The 13,645-nt window shown below is 46.3% G+C and overlaps 1 protein-coding gene across 2 annotated transcripts in view; it reads left to right on the top strand.

Moving 5' to 3' along the window:
* LOC144334499 (uncharacterized) overlaps window positions 1–13,645 on the top strand; it is a 68,887-nt gene that overhangs the window by 47,636 nt on the left and 7,606 nt on the right. The window lies entirely within an intron of this gene.

The following is a 13,645-nucleotide window of genomic DNA, read 5'->3' as shown; positions in this document are numbered from 1 at the left end:
ATATTTAGTGACAGCTGAGTTCTCTTTTGTTCTCTCAAGACTTTCAAATTGTCAGAAGCCCCTGGAATAGGAAGCCTGTGGGAGGTGTGTGAGAAGGGTTTGGAGATAAAGACAGAGGAGAGCATTAAGGAAGGTGGGGAGGAAAGAGAATGGAGAGAAGAAAAGGAGGAGGAACACAGAGGAAGGCAATGGAAGAGGGAAATAAGGGGGTGCACCAAGGCAGAAGAGAATGAGGGAGACAAAGAAACGAGTCAGGTGTCTCCAGGGGGAAAAGCTTACAACCAGGAATGAGTAATGAAGAAAAAAAACAAGTGACTCGGGGGGACAGGCTGATTCTTTTGAAAGAAAGGTTCAAAATTGGCAACTTCTCCCAAACCTACGAAACAGGTACTCCGGGGTGTAATTTCTCCAAATCAGAAAACTTCCCCTGAAGCCCTTCCTTCCTTCCTTCCTTCCTTCCTTCCTTCCTTCCCTCCTTCCTTCCTTCTTCCTTCCTTCCTTCCTTTCCTCCTTCCTTCCTTCCTTCCTTCCCTCCTTCCTTCCTTCCTTCCCTCCTTCCCTCCTTCCTTCCTTCTTCCTTCCTTCCTTCCTTCCCTCCTTCCCTCCTTCCCTCCTTCCCTCCTTCCTTCCTTCCTTCCCTCCTTCCCTCCTTCCTTCCTTCCCTCCTTCCCTCCTTCCTTCCCTCCTTCCCTCCTTCCTTCCTTCCCTCCTTCCCTCCTTCCTTCCTTCCTTCCTTCCCTCCTTCCCTCCTTCCCTCCTTCCCTCCTTCCTTCCCTCCTTCCCTCCTTCCCTCCTTCCCTCCTTCCCTCCTTCCCTCCTCCCTTCCTTCCCTCCTTCCTTCCTTCCTCCTTCCTTCCTTCCTCCTTCCTTCCTTCCTTCTTCCTTCCTTCCTTCCTTCCTTCCTCCTTCCTTCCTTCCTTCCTCCTTCCTTCCTTCCTTCCTCCTTCCTTCCTTCCTTCCTCCTTCCTTCCTTCCTTCCTCCTTCCTTCCTTCCTTCCTTCCTTCTTCCTTCCTTCCTTCCTCCTTCCTTCCTTCCTTCTTCCTTCCTTCCTTCCCTCCTTCCCTCCTTCCTTCCTTCCTTCCTCCTTCCTTCCTTCCTCCTTCCTTCCTTCCTCCTTCCTTCCTTCCTTCCTTCTTCCTTCCTTCCCTCCTTCCCTCCTTCCCTCCTTCCTTCCTTCCTCCTTCCTTCCTTCCTTCCTCCTTTCTTTCTTTCTCTTTCTTTCTTTCCTTCCTTCCTTCCTTCCTTCTTTCCTTCTTTCCTTTCTTTCTTTCTTCCTTTCTTCCTTTCTTCCTTCCTTCCTTCCTTCCTTTCTTCCTTCCTTTCTTTCTTTCTTTCTCTTTCTTTCTTTCCTTCCTTCCTTCCTTCCTTTCTTTCTTTCTTTCTCTTTCTTTCTTTCCTTCCTTCTTTCCTTCTTTCCTTCTTTCCTTCTTTCCTTTCTTCCTTTCTTCCTTTCTTCCTTCCTTCCTTCCTTCCTTCCTTCCTTTCTTTCTTTCTTTCTTTCTTTCTTTCTTTCTTTCTTTCTTTCTTTCTTTCTTTCCTTCTTTCTTTCTTTCTTTCTTTCTTTTGGTCATAGTTGCCAGAGAGCTTTAAAGTCACATTTATTGCTGAAGTTTTGTGATCTGATTAAACCAGGTGGCTGAAACATCTCCATCTGCTTCCTTGAGAGGTTCCTGCAAGTTGTCTCCTCCCAACACTACTTACTGCAGGCTCTCTCCCGCAAGCCCTTAAGGAGTGATAGACCCCAAGGCTTGGACAAAGGGTGACATGCACTCAAAGAACAAGGAAGGTATGTTCTCCTGGACCCAGCCAGTCTCAGGAAGAGAATAGCACAGGTGCCACAGAAAGGGAGATGCCAGCTGTGCAATGAGAGGACACAGGAGAAGAGGAGGAAACCTGGAAAAGGCAGCAATCTAGAAGGAGGGTCTTTCATGCGTACAGCCACCAGAAAGCTCAGATAACCATGAACAATTTTGGCCTTGTCTTATTAGTTTGATTAATTTTTAATCACCTAATATTTTTAGTTGGCAACGCAAGAACATAGTGTAAGTGGCCAAAGATCCCGGAGGTGTGCAGTGAGAAATGAGTTGTTGTCGCCGCTACCGTTCCCCTCCCTTCACCCCAGGTAAGGGGAGGAGCTGCTGACACCAGCTCCTTGTGTGTAAAGGAAGATTCTGAAAGAGGCTTACAAGGGATCCTGGCCCATCCTAGAGATGGAGTTAGAAAGGCTCCTCTGTAGAAGTGATGCCTGAGCTGAAAAGTGAAGAACAAACAGGGCTTCGCTAGTGAAAGAGGACGTTGCATGTGCAGAGGCCCTGTGGTCGGTGTAGAAACAGCACTTTTGTTGAAATGATGAGCAGCAGCATGGCCCAGTTGCAGACAGTGAGGTAGTGGTGGGAGGAGAAAAGGCAGGAGTGGTGGGCAGAGCTGGGCAAAGCGTGGGTCAGGGTCTCCCAGGCCATGTTAGAATTGGATCCCGACAGTTGAGAAAGCATATGTGACAGATACATTTTACATTTTGAAAAAACAGTCACCGTAGCTCCAGGGCAGAGAAAAGCAAGGGACGAGCAATGCCCTGGCCCATGTCCACTCAGTCTCACCTTTGAGTCCAGCTGCAGCCATGGGGGAAACTTCCACATTTGCTTCACCCCACCTCACACTAACAACCCCAGCCTCAAATGCTTTCTTCCCCAGGGCTTCCAATCACATGAGCTCTGTTGGCCCATGTATAGGCACAATCTGGAAGTGCAGGGGAATTCATGCTTCCAGGAGCAACCCTCAGCAAGGTGCAGGGACGGTGAAGGCTCAGAAGGTCCCAGGTAAGCCCTAGGAACCCAACCAGTGACCTCACTTACACACCCAGTATTGTCTGTCCCTCCTTTCCCACTCTGCCTGCCCCTCACTTCTGATTCCTGGAGCTGCTCCTCAGTAAGCAACCAGCTCAGAAACCCTTGTTGTAGGCTCTGCTTTCCAAAGGTATCTTAGAGTGAGATGGAATCAGTGGTAGTTGTTTGGATAAGACATGATAGGAGCTTTGACCGCAGTGGTAGCCGTAGCAATGAAGAGTTCGGAAAGATGTTTAGAAGGTTAGATCGAGTCTGCTGCAGCCGTGTTCTCCAATACCACTCTCTTTCATGTTCTGATTGACATTCACTGCAGGTCTGCAGCTCATGGCAAGTCCAGGATGGAGGAGACATGGTCAAGTGCCACAGCCCTGTTTTACAGCTGTGAAAATGGCCATCATATAGGGAGGCGGAAGTCAAAAATAAGGTCACAGGAGATTAAGGTATTTCCAGACTGTCCTAAATTTAGGTGAATTTATAATGGGGTCTTTGGCAGATGTCCAGCATTAATTAATGTCTCCTTCAGGCAAGACCACATAGCCAGGACCATTGCAGTGGATATGCAAGTGTCTGAGATAAGAGGGGAGGAAAACGAGTAGTAAAGGCTGTTCTTCATTGAGCCGTGCACACTTATGCCCCATGCCAGTCCTGTGAAGTAGATATTGTTACCCCTATTTTACAGAGGAAGGAATGGAGACAGAGAGAGGTACCATAATCTTCCCAGTATCACTGAAGTCATGCAAGATAGAGCAGACACCTGCAGCTTGTCCTAATGGCTTGAAAGGCCTGCATTTACCACCTACTCCTGAAGGCTGCCTTTTAAATAAATACCCCTCTGCTCCTTAGAGGGAGAAGAGCCTGGGGAGAGTCCGTCCATCTCTCTTCATGCTGGATTATCAGTTCATTGGGTTGCCAGTAGATCCTGTCACTCAGTAGATGAGAGACAAGATGACATTTGGTGGCTGTACAGAACCGAGAGGACCACGGTGTGGCCTCGTCATGCTGGGTGGGCCAAAGGCAGCACTAGGTGGCTCTCATTTATTCATATTTAACAAACAACTTACATCAACTCAAGTAATCCTCATAGTAATTCCACGATGTAGGTTGCAGTATTATGCCCTTTTTAGAGATGAGGAAACTGTGGCGAAATAAAATGGTTTAATAATTTGCCCAAGAAGACACAGTTAGTAAGTAGCAGAACTGGGGTTTTAACTCAGAAATTCCAACACTGGTGTTCTCAATCACTGTTCCACATTGCTTCTCATTCCTGCATATACGTTGCGGGGCTTGCTTCGTGTCAGGGGTCAATCAGATGCTGTGAGACTGGAGCTTGCAAAAAATACAAAAATGAATTGAGAATGCACTCGGCCCTCAAGTTTATTCTCCCATACATGCTAAGTATTTCCACAAATGACCATGAGAAAATGTAGAAGGTGACAGGTACTTAATGAAAGATACTGATGAATACTGTGGGGTTCCAGAAGGGAGAGAGATTCCAGCATGGGGACTGGGGAGGAATGGCACACATCAGTTTGTTTTTGCCACATAACAGACCACTCCAAGATTTAGTGGCTTAAAGCAACACCTACTTATTACTTCTCACAGTTCTGCAATGGGCTGGGCAGTTCTGCTCAGGTTTGGCTCAGTAGGGCTGGAAGATCGAGCATGGTCTCATTCACACGTCTAGGATGACTGGGAAAGATGTGACCTCTCTGTATACGGCCTCTTATCCTCCAGAAGTCTGGTCTAGTTTCCTCTCATGAAAGAAGATTTCTATCAGCAAGAGAGAGAGCAAGCCCTGAGCACACACTTCTAAGCTCCTGCCTGTGTCCCCTTTGCTAATGTCCATTGGCCAAAACAAGCCACATGGTCAAGCCCAAGATTCAAAGCATAGAGAAACAGAGTCTACCTTTTGGCGGGAAGAGATGCAATGTCACATGCAAAGAGACCTCAGAGGAATGAGAAAGATGTATAGGTATAGCGTTTTGTTGTTGTTGTTGTTGTTGTTGTTTTTCCAGTAAGTCAGAATCAGAGAAAGCTTTACAGAAAGGAAGGGGCTTGAAAGATGGCTAGGGCTGGGACATGTGACAGATTTCCCATACATGGAGAGAAAATCCGCAGAGGCAAGATAGCCTAGGGGTTTGCAAGGACCAGCGAATGCTTCCTCTGGGCTAGTGGAAGGTTGGGAAAGTAAGTTGGAACACAGTTATGGAGGAGATGGAGTGTTGTCTTTAAGAACTTGGATAGTCTCCAATGGCCTTCTAAGAGGTTGGCCTCCACTTGTAAGGGCACAGCCTTCCCAAAAGAACCTGCTCCACCTGCAGCTCTGCCTGTTTCCTCCTGTTCCTCCTGTTTCTGCAGTGCCACCACCATTGATCAACAGTCAAAGGACCTGTGGTAGCCAGTCTACAGGCTTCCAAAGACCTACTATGGCCTGTCCTGAAAAGGTGAGCTGGGAGAATGGTAAGCCGGGAAAAGGAATCTGGGAGATGCAGGCATGAGCAGCAGAGGTGAAGGTGAAGGGCGCATTGAGGTTCAGTGACAGACAGGGCATCAAAACCCTGTTCAAATTGGCTATATCGGAGCTGAGGGTGAGGAGGTCAGCTGGCAGAGAGCAGAGAAGGAGCAGATGAAAAGAGAGAAGCAGACACAGAGAGAAGATAGGTCCCCGGAGCGGCCTCAGGTCCTAAGGATTTCCCCATCCAGGCAGAGGTTTAAGGGTAATTCTCTGTATCCTCAGGTTTTGAATGGCCTTGTCCCTGCATCAGGTGGTGGATGGGTCTGTCCTCTGCATCACGTGATTGGTGATTCCGTCCCCTGCATCAGGTGATTGATAGGTGGTTCTGTCCTCTGCATCTAGTGATGGAAGATTGTGTTGCATTTCATGTGATGGGTGATTCCATCCCTGTTTCAGATGACGGACAGTCCTGTCTCCTGCACCAGGTGATGAGTGGTTCTGTCCCCTTAGGTTGTGGACAGTTCTGTTCCCTGCATCAGAGATGGGAGATTCTCTCCCTTGCATCCCTGGCTAGAACATTGGTTGGGATAAAATCTTGAAAGCAACAGGGAGACCAGGGATGGAAGTATATCTTGCCAGGAAGCAAAGTTAGGCAGAGGCTCAAATGTAGGGGGCATTCAGGGGAGGAGTTGTTCTTCAGATGAGCTCTTCCTTCTCTGCCTCTTCTAGCAACTAGACATACCATAGAGTGGAGACCGAAGCCATCGTATTTGCAGACAAATCCTTTGATTTGGTAAAGTCTTGAGAGCTTAAAAATGTTATTTTTAGAGTCTATGTATATCTTCAGTCATCATTGCTTTCAAATATTTTATCAGTTCTCACTCTGGTTATTAAGAGCCAGAAAGCATCTATTCTGCAGTATTTCTTTGGGAGGCATTTACGAGGTGCATCTCACCAGTGGCGCAGGAAAATAAATTTCCCTGGAAACCAGAAGTCACAATAGTCCTGCCCTCCAGAGCCCCACGGGGTGGAGAAATCCCCATTATAATTAAAATCCGATTACTCTGCTTTTATGTCACCTCCGCTGCTGTAAGTGAGGGCTCGTCTAGCTGCCAGAGCACAGAACGACACAGATACAACGTGATGTGTCAACCACTCATGTTTCTTTTTGATGAGATCAACGTTTATAACTTTGCAGTCAGCCCACTGACAGACGGTAAAACTTGGCTTATTGGAAACAGACACATCAACCATAAGGCACCACTTGTTGAAGGCTGATTCCAGTCTTCCCTGGGTGTGAGTTCATCCTTGGAGAGAAAGCCACTGGGCCTGGCAGTGTCCTGAGTTTCTTCTAGAAACGTTCATGCACCTGTCTTGGACCCCCTCAACATTGCTCCTTGTGAGAAACACCCATGCCGCAGTGTCCTGTCACCACTTGCATATGTGTGAGTTAGGCACCACGGCCTGACCGCTTATGAAATGTACCTTAGCAGAATTCAGACCCCGTGAATGCAGTACAATGTACCCATGTAACAAACCTGCACATGCACCCCCTGTATCTAAAATAAAAGTTGAATTTTTTTAAAGAGTAAAAAACCATGAACCCCTTAAAAGAAAATATAGGGGTAAATTTTCATGACCTCGGATTTGGCAATGGATTCTTAGATATGCCAACAAAACACAAGCAACAAATGAAAAAAAAGTAAATTGGATTTCATCAAAATGTAAAACTTTTGTGCATTAAAGGACATTATTAAGAAAATGAAAGACAACCTGTGGGATGAGAGGAAATATTTGGAAATCATATATCTGGTAAGTGTCTAATATTCAGGAATATATAAAGAACTCCTAACTCAACAACATAAAAAGAAACTACCCAATTAAAGAATGTGTAGACATTTCCTCAAAGAAAATGTATAAATGGTGATAAACATATAAAAATGTTCAACTTCATGGCCATTAGAAAAATGCAAATAAAAGCCACAATGAGATTCTTCTTCTTCTTCTTCTTCTTCTTCTTTTTTTTTTTTTTTTTTTGAGATAGAGTCTTGGTCTGTCGCCAGGCTGGAGTGCAGTGGCATGATCTCGGCTCACTGCAACCCCTGCCTCCCAGGTTCAAGCAATTCTCCTGCCTCAGCATCCCAAGTAACTGGGACTACAGGTGCATGCCACCACACCCAGCTAATTTTTTGTATTTTTAGTAGAGACAGAGTTTCACCATGTTGGCCAGGATGTTCTCAATCTCTTGACCTCATGATCCTCCTGCCTCGGCCTCCCAAAGTGCTGGGATTACAGGCGTGAGCCACCACGCCCTGCCTGAGATTCCTCTTTATACCTACTGGGATGGCTATGATTTAAGAAAATGGAAAATATTAAGTGTTGACAAGGATGTGGATTTTAAAAGTGTTTTTCTAGTCTATTTGTGGCCATAGAAATGTTTCCTCTTTTGTGAATCCAAAATGCAAGACAGACCATAGGGGCCAGCTTCTACTTCAAAAAAGGGGTGCTCAAAGCAGATGCCTCTTTGGATGTGGGCTGCTAGCTTGGTGGAGACTCGCATGTCTGTTTCACGCATATTCTATTCTACTCTGCCTCTGTCTCACCTTTGCTGCATACTCAGAAACTACTGCTGTCCCCACATCAGTCTCCTTGAGTCCACATTGATCTCTGAGATCTGTTGATGGAAAGGGCTTGGGGAGTTCCCCTGTTGCAACAGCTTTGTTCTCTTTGTGGTATGTCTTGGTTTGCAAATGACTCTTTTCCCTCAATATCGAGGCGTTCAGCTGCAGATGAGAAGCAACTTCATGCAGCTTCATGATGCAGGCACCACTAGGAAATGTGTCTCCATGGCAACCCCAGGGTTACCTCATCCAACAGCACTCAGATGTTGCTGACCACAGAAACATTTTTTTTTCAAATGTAGAGCAAGCATCCACTGTATAGAGCCAAGAGGTATTTGTTTGTCTGTTTTTGATGTTCTATGCCTCTGTTCAGAGCCCTTGGGGGTAATGTCACATGTTTGGGGAACATTTTTAAATGTGGACATTTCTCCATTCTTCTGCTTCGGCACACGGAGCTTTCTTTCCTGCAAAAATAAGAGGGTTCTTCTAGGGAGGTGGTGTCATTATTCATCTCTGTTCTAGCCACTGCCTGTTGCCAATGAGTTGTTTTAATGTTTTGAATCCAGAATTCATATTTCCTCAGCCTCAGCAGGATCTGGCCCACTCAGCACTTGATCAGGACTGTTCATGGGAAACCCAGGTGCTTGCGATGGGAGTGAAACTGACTGCTGCCATAGTGACCTTCCACTCCTCCTGTCCAGACTGGAATCATTAACTCAGGCAGGCACGTGGTTAGCACGTCCCACTCCCATTAGCCTGCTGGGGATCAGCATTATTGGGAATGACGTCGTCTGCCCCTCTGCAACTCCCCAAAGAGCTAACTTACTTGTTGGGGAACATTGGAGAAAAAGATGTCATTCCTCTACATGAGTAGTTCTCAACATGGGGGGAGGAGAGGGACTTGTCCCTGAGGGGACATTTGGCAATGTTGGGAAACATTTCGGTTTTCACAACTGTAGAGCAGGGGTACCAGTGGTATTAGAGAGTGACCAGGGACGCTGCTAACCATTGGATAGTGCACAAGACAACACCCCTGCTCCCACCCCAACAATGGATGACCCAGCTCAAAATATGACTAGTGCTGAGGCTGAAGTGGAGAAACCCTGCTCCACATAATCAAATTGCACCCAGCAAGGTATGGATTCCTAGCATTCAGATCTTGGTTATTACTGATGCAAGGGCAAGCAATGGGTTATTTATTAACTGTGTGAATAAATGCCTGTAACTGTATTCACTGCAGAACTCCAGCACATAGAAGTGCTTTCTTGTGACAGAGAGAGTTTGCAGTGCCTGCTAATCCCTCCTGGAAAGCCTTTTCGTCCCTGAATTACGATCTCAGCCCATGTTGCCTCACACTGCCTCTCTGTTATTAAAATTCCTTTCTACACAATTCATAGGAACATAAATCCTTCCTTTAAAGTCTAACCAATAATGCTTCCAGAAAATTAGATTCTCCGTTTAAAAAATTGACACTTAAAAATAATGTGCTTCCTTCCAGTCCTTCCCTCTTTCTGGAAATCTTAGGACAGGTAGAGACTTGGGGGTGAATGAAATGACCTTCAGGAGCCCGTTGCATGGCCACACCCATAATCTACTGGTTGTGCTTGTTTCTTTGCTATCACTAGTCTTCTAGTCATATGACCTGGAATTATTACTTCAAATGTGATTCAAATGCTGTGTAAATATGGCCAAAATGTTTGTTTTCCTCAGTGATGGAAGTAGGATTAAGCAGGCAGGGAGCAGAGCTCCAGGGTCCACCCGCACAGGAGCCAGCGACGAACCTCACCAGACAAGTCCCCAGAGTGACTTGTTCCAGTTCCCATTACAGGCTTTCTCCACCTGACTTATCCAAAAGGCCGAGAAGCAATCCCGTCTCAGGCTTTCTCACCAGGTTGCCTTGTTTTTGTTTTCATTTTTTTCCAAAGCCCGTGTAGCTAAGTCATATCAAGGGAAACTTAGGTCAAGATGATAACCACCTAGGCCCTCAGATTGTCACACCCTCCTGCTCACTGCCATGGTGGGGTGGGGGTGGGTGATGTAAGGCTCAGGGAGAAACTTGCTCCGCCTCTCACTCAGGGCCAGGTACCTATAGCTTTGGGGGTCCATGTCAGGAAGGTGCAGGTCCTCTGAAAAATGCCACTGATTGGAGAGGATGACCTCAAATGTTCCACAGAGACTCTGCTGTAGTCCCTTGTAGTCATTAGATTTCCGAAAAGGTTTAAGATGTTTAAGCTAAGATGGCATTTTAGAAGCTTTATAGATCATTAAGAAGCTAGGGATATATGCACGGAGGAGGGAGGGTGATCATGAGAAGCGACAGTGGCTAATCATCATCTTCCAGTGGAAAATGTTTTAAAATCCTACTAGTGGACTTGGAATCACAGGAACACTTCATGCCCAGATTAGCTCTGGGGCCGAGGGTCATTGTCCAGCTACACGGGGAACTGGAGCAGCTGAGAAAGCCTCAGAGCATCTGGACAGCACACTAGGATTCAGTCTTCCCATGCTGGAGACAAGCCAGGAGGAGCTGCACGAGGAGCTGGAAAAAAGACCCATTGATGTCCTTTTTCCAGCAGAGTCTAAGCCTGATGGGCCCTCCTCTTCAGGCACATCACACATTCTCACTTCCCAAGAGATAATTTGATTGGTCTATCATTACTTCCTTGTTGTCCCTGTTGAGCGAAATTTGTTTCTTGACCCAACTGTGACCAAGACAACAGGGTTGGCCTCACTGACTCCTCCCCGCGTATCCACTGTCTGCAAAAAGAACTGCTCGGGCCATTTTCCTGTGGGGGCATCCAAGAGTGGGACAAGTCCTTGGTTCTTCATGGATTCTCTCTCTAGGGCAGAGTCCAGTTTAAGATCTTCTGTACCCAAGTCCTCACTCCTAACCTGCTGTTATCCTCAGCCAATACTCTGCAGCCCTAGTCTGGAAGAACAGAGCCCATTTGTAATAGAGGAAGAACCTTCTTTCATTTCCCCGCACAGCCTGATAGCAATTTAGCTTCACAAGGCCCTGAAGGGGTTGAGCTGGCCCTCCGTTAAGGAAAGCCAGCAAATCCATACAGATGTTTTTCTGAGTGCTGTTCTGACCAGGGCTCAGGGATTAGTCTTGCCTGGTATCACATAGCATTGGGAGGTTAGGGAATTCTCTTTGTGGATCAGGAGGTATATTACATAAAATCAAAATGTAAGTGTGTTCTTTTTGGATAAGGCAATGTTTTCCCTTCTATTTTTATTTATATAACCTTATCACTTAGTCTCTTTTACTTCTTTCCCTCTGCCTTCCTTGGCACTGAGCCCACCCTGATTCCGCAGGATAGACTCAGCTAGCTGGGCAGCTTTCAGTGGTATGGTTTCTAACCACTCTCCCTCTAACCGCATCTGGTAAATCTCATTAAGGGGCTTTACTAACCTCATTTTCTTATCCAATGCAGAAAATCTACTCCACCAAGAATTTCAGTTCTTAAGACATGTGACTTATAATCCAAGAGGCCAGAGAGAGTAGGGTGCCAATAGGATACATAGATTAGATAGACAGACAGATAGATCAGATAGATAGGTAGGTAAGTAGGTAGATAGATAGATAGATAGATAGATAGATAGATAGATAGATAGATAATAAATAGAAGATTTATCAGGGGACTGGCTTTTATGATTATAGAGGCTGAGAAGTCCTACCGTAGGCTGTCTGCATGCTGAAGAACCAGGGAGTCCTGTAGCATGGTTGAGTTCAAGTCCAAGGCCTCAGAACCAGGGTAGTCAATGGTGTTACTCTCAGGTTGAAGGCCTGAGGACACAAATGGCTGCTAACGCAATTCTGGAATCCAGAGGCTAGAGAACTGGAGTTCTGATGTCCAAAGATAGGAGAAGAAGAGGGTGTCCCAGCTTCACAAGACAGAGACAGTGAAGATTTGGCTTCTGCCTCCACCGGTTTTATCCGGACCCTCAGCTGATTGGATGATGCCCACCCACAATGGTTGGGGACAGATCTTCCTTACTTGGTCCACTGATTCAAATGCCCATCTCTACTGGAATCACATTCACAGACACACCAGAAGTCATGCTTTACCAGCTATCTGGGCATCCCCTTAATCCAGTCAAGTTGACACCTAACATTAACCATGACAAATGTGGTGTTCTGAGCACCCGGCACAGCTCTCCTGGCTGTCTGACTCTCGGCTCCCCAATAGTCCACCCTAGCCTCCCTCTCACTCTGTCCTCCCAGAACCTCCTTCAGAACCAGGGCCTGCCCTGCAGAATAGCAGACCAGCAGCTGATATGCTTTGAGAGGTATTTCACTGCATAACTTGTGATAAAATTTTAAATGCAAGTACCTCTGGAAGAGGACTACTCAACTAGACCCACAGGACAGTATAAAAAGATTGTAGTCTTTGCTCAAGGCATAGACACTGCTTGTATCTGTTTGCTTGCGTGTTTGGTAACGGAGTTTCTGTTGTGGGATTGTGGAGGAGGCTGTAGAGTAGAGAAGAGCACAGGACACCTGATACTTAGAGAAGGAGCAGCCAATGGGAAGGCCAGTCTCATCTTAACAACTTTTAGTGAGTCACCTCTACGTAATCCGTTTTCCTTCCTAACCTGCCCTGGTTCATTGTCTACATTCACTTCCTGATACAATATACACCTAGTTAGTGGGTGAGCGCAGGCTCCATGGAGCGGACACTCTCACCCTTTCTACCTCTAATCCATTCTCTACTTTAACACAAAGTGGTTCTCTCTAGAAACGGAGAAATAAGCCTGTATCCCAGACAACTAGGATTTTGCTTCCTCATTAGCTAAGAAATTATGAAATGAATAGAAGTAGAAGGAAAAAAAAGCAAAGAAAGGAAGAGCCCGACAATGAAGGAAATGATAGAGTAATAATCTACGGAAAACTCAAATTAGTGAAACTGTGCTAAACAAGATGAAATAATGATACCATGTCAGTACTGGGGCTGTTTGCCAGCTCACCTTTCTTCCCTGTTCCCCATCTTCACTGTATTACACGGCCAACTCCTGCAGCCTATATTTCCCAAACTCCCTTGTCAGCTGGGCTCTGACGGTCCAGCCATGAGGACACTGGCAGGAGACTGGAGGGCAGGAGGAGAGAAGGAGGTGGTATCCTTCCTCCTTCCTCTCTGCCTTGGCTGGAATCTCTGACACAGGCTGTGTTTCCTCCCTGGCTCCTGGTTTGCAGTGGTTTCAGCTTCTTTGAGGTGACTCTTCTCTGGATCTAAGAGCGCCATCCTTTTTCTTTCTACCTCCAGCCCCATAAGTGATAGTGGTTTCCTGCTGCTGTAATCTCTGGGTTACCTCCTTGACACCTATTTGGTTTCTCAGCTCATCCAGCCCCTGTGAGCCTATTCCCTGCTTTAAATTCCCTCTATTTAAAATATTCAATGACTGATATACAATCTCTCACGGACCTACCTTATACAATTTTCGCATAAGTATTTCTTAACATTGGTGCACACACACACACACACACACACACACACACAAAGGATTTCTTAGCAGACACTACAAGGAGCTCTAAGGCTTTGATGACCTAAATCTTACGGAAGGGTAGAGAGGCATCCAGAGAAAACGATCTCTTTGGTCTCATCTTCACAACTGATTGGAGATAAGGCTCTGCCCAGTTGTTTTTCACTCGCCTTCTTTTGGGGTTTTTGGCACCCTGTTCATGTGGATGGACGGCCCCAGAAGCAGACCTGGTGAAATCGAA

Source organism: Macaca mulatta, chromosome 14 (genome assembly GCF_049350105.2).
Source record: "Macaca mulatta isolate MMU2019108-1 chromosome 14, T2T-MMU8v2.0, whole genome shotgun sequence".
In the NCBI taxonomy this organism is placed as follows: Eukaryota; Metazoa; Chordata; class Mammalia; order Primates; family Cercopithecidae; genus Macaca; species Macaca mulatta.
This window is presented reverse-complemented; position numbering and strand designations above follow the sequence as displayed.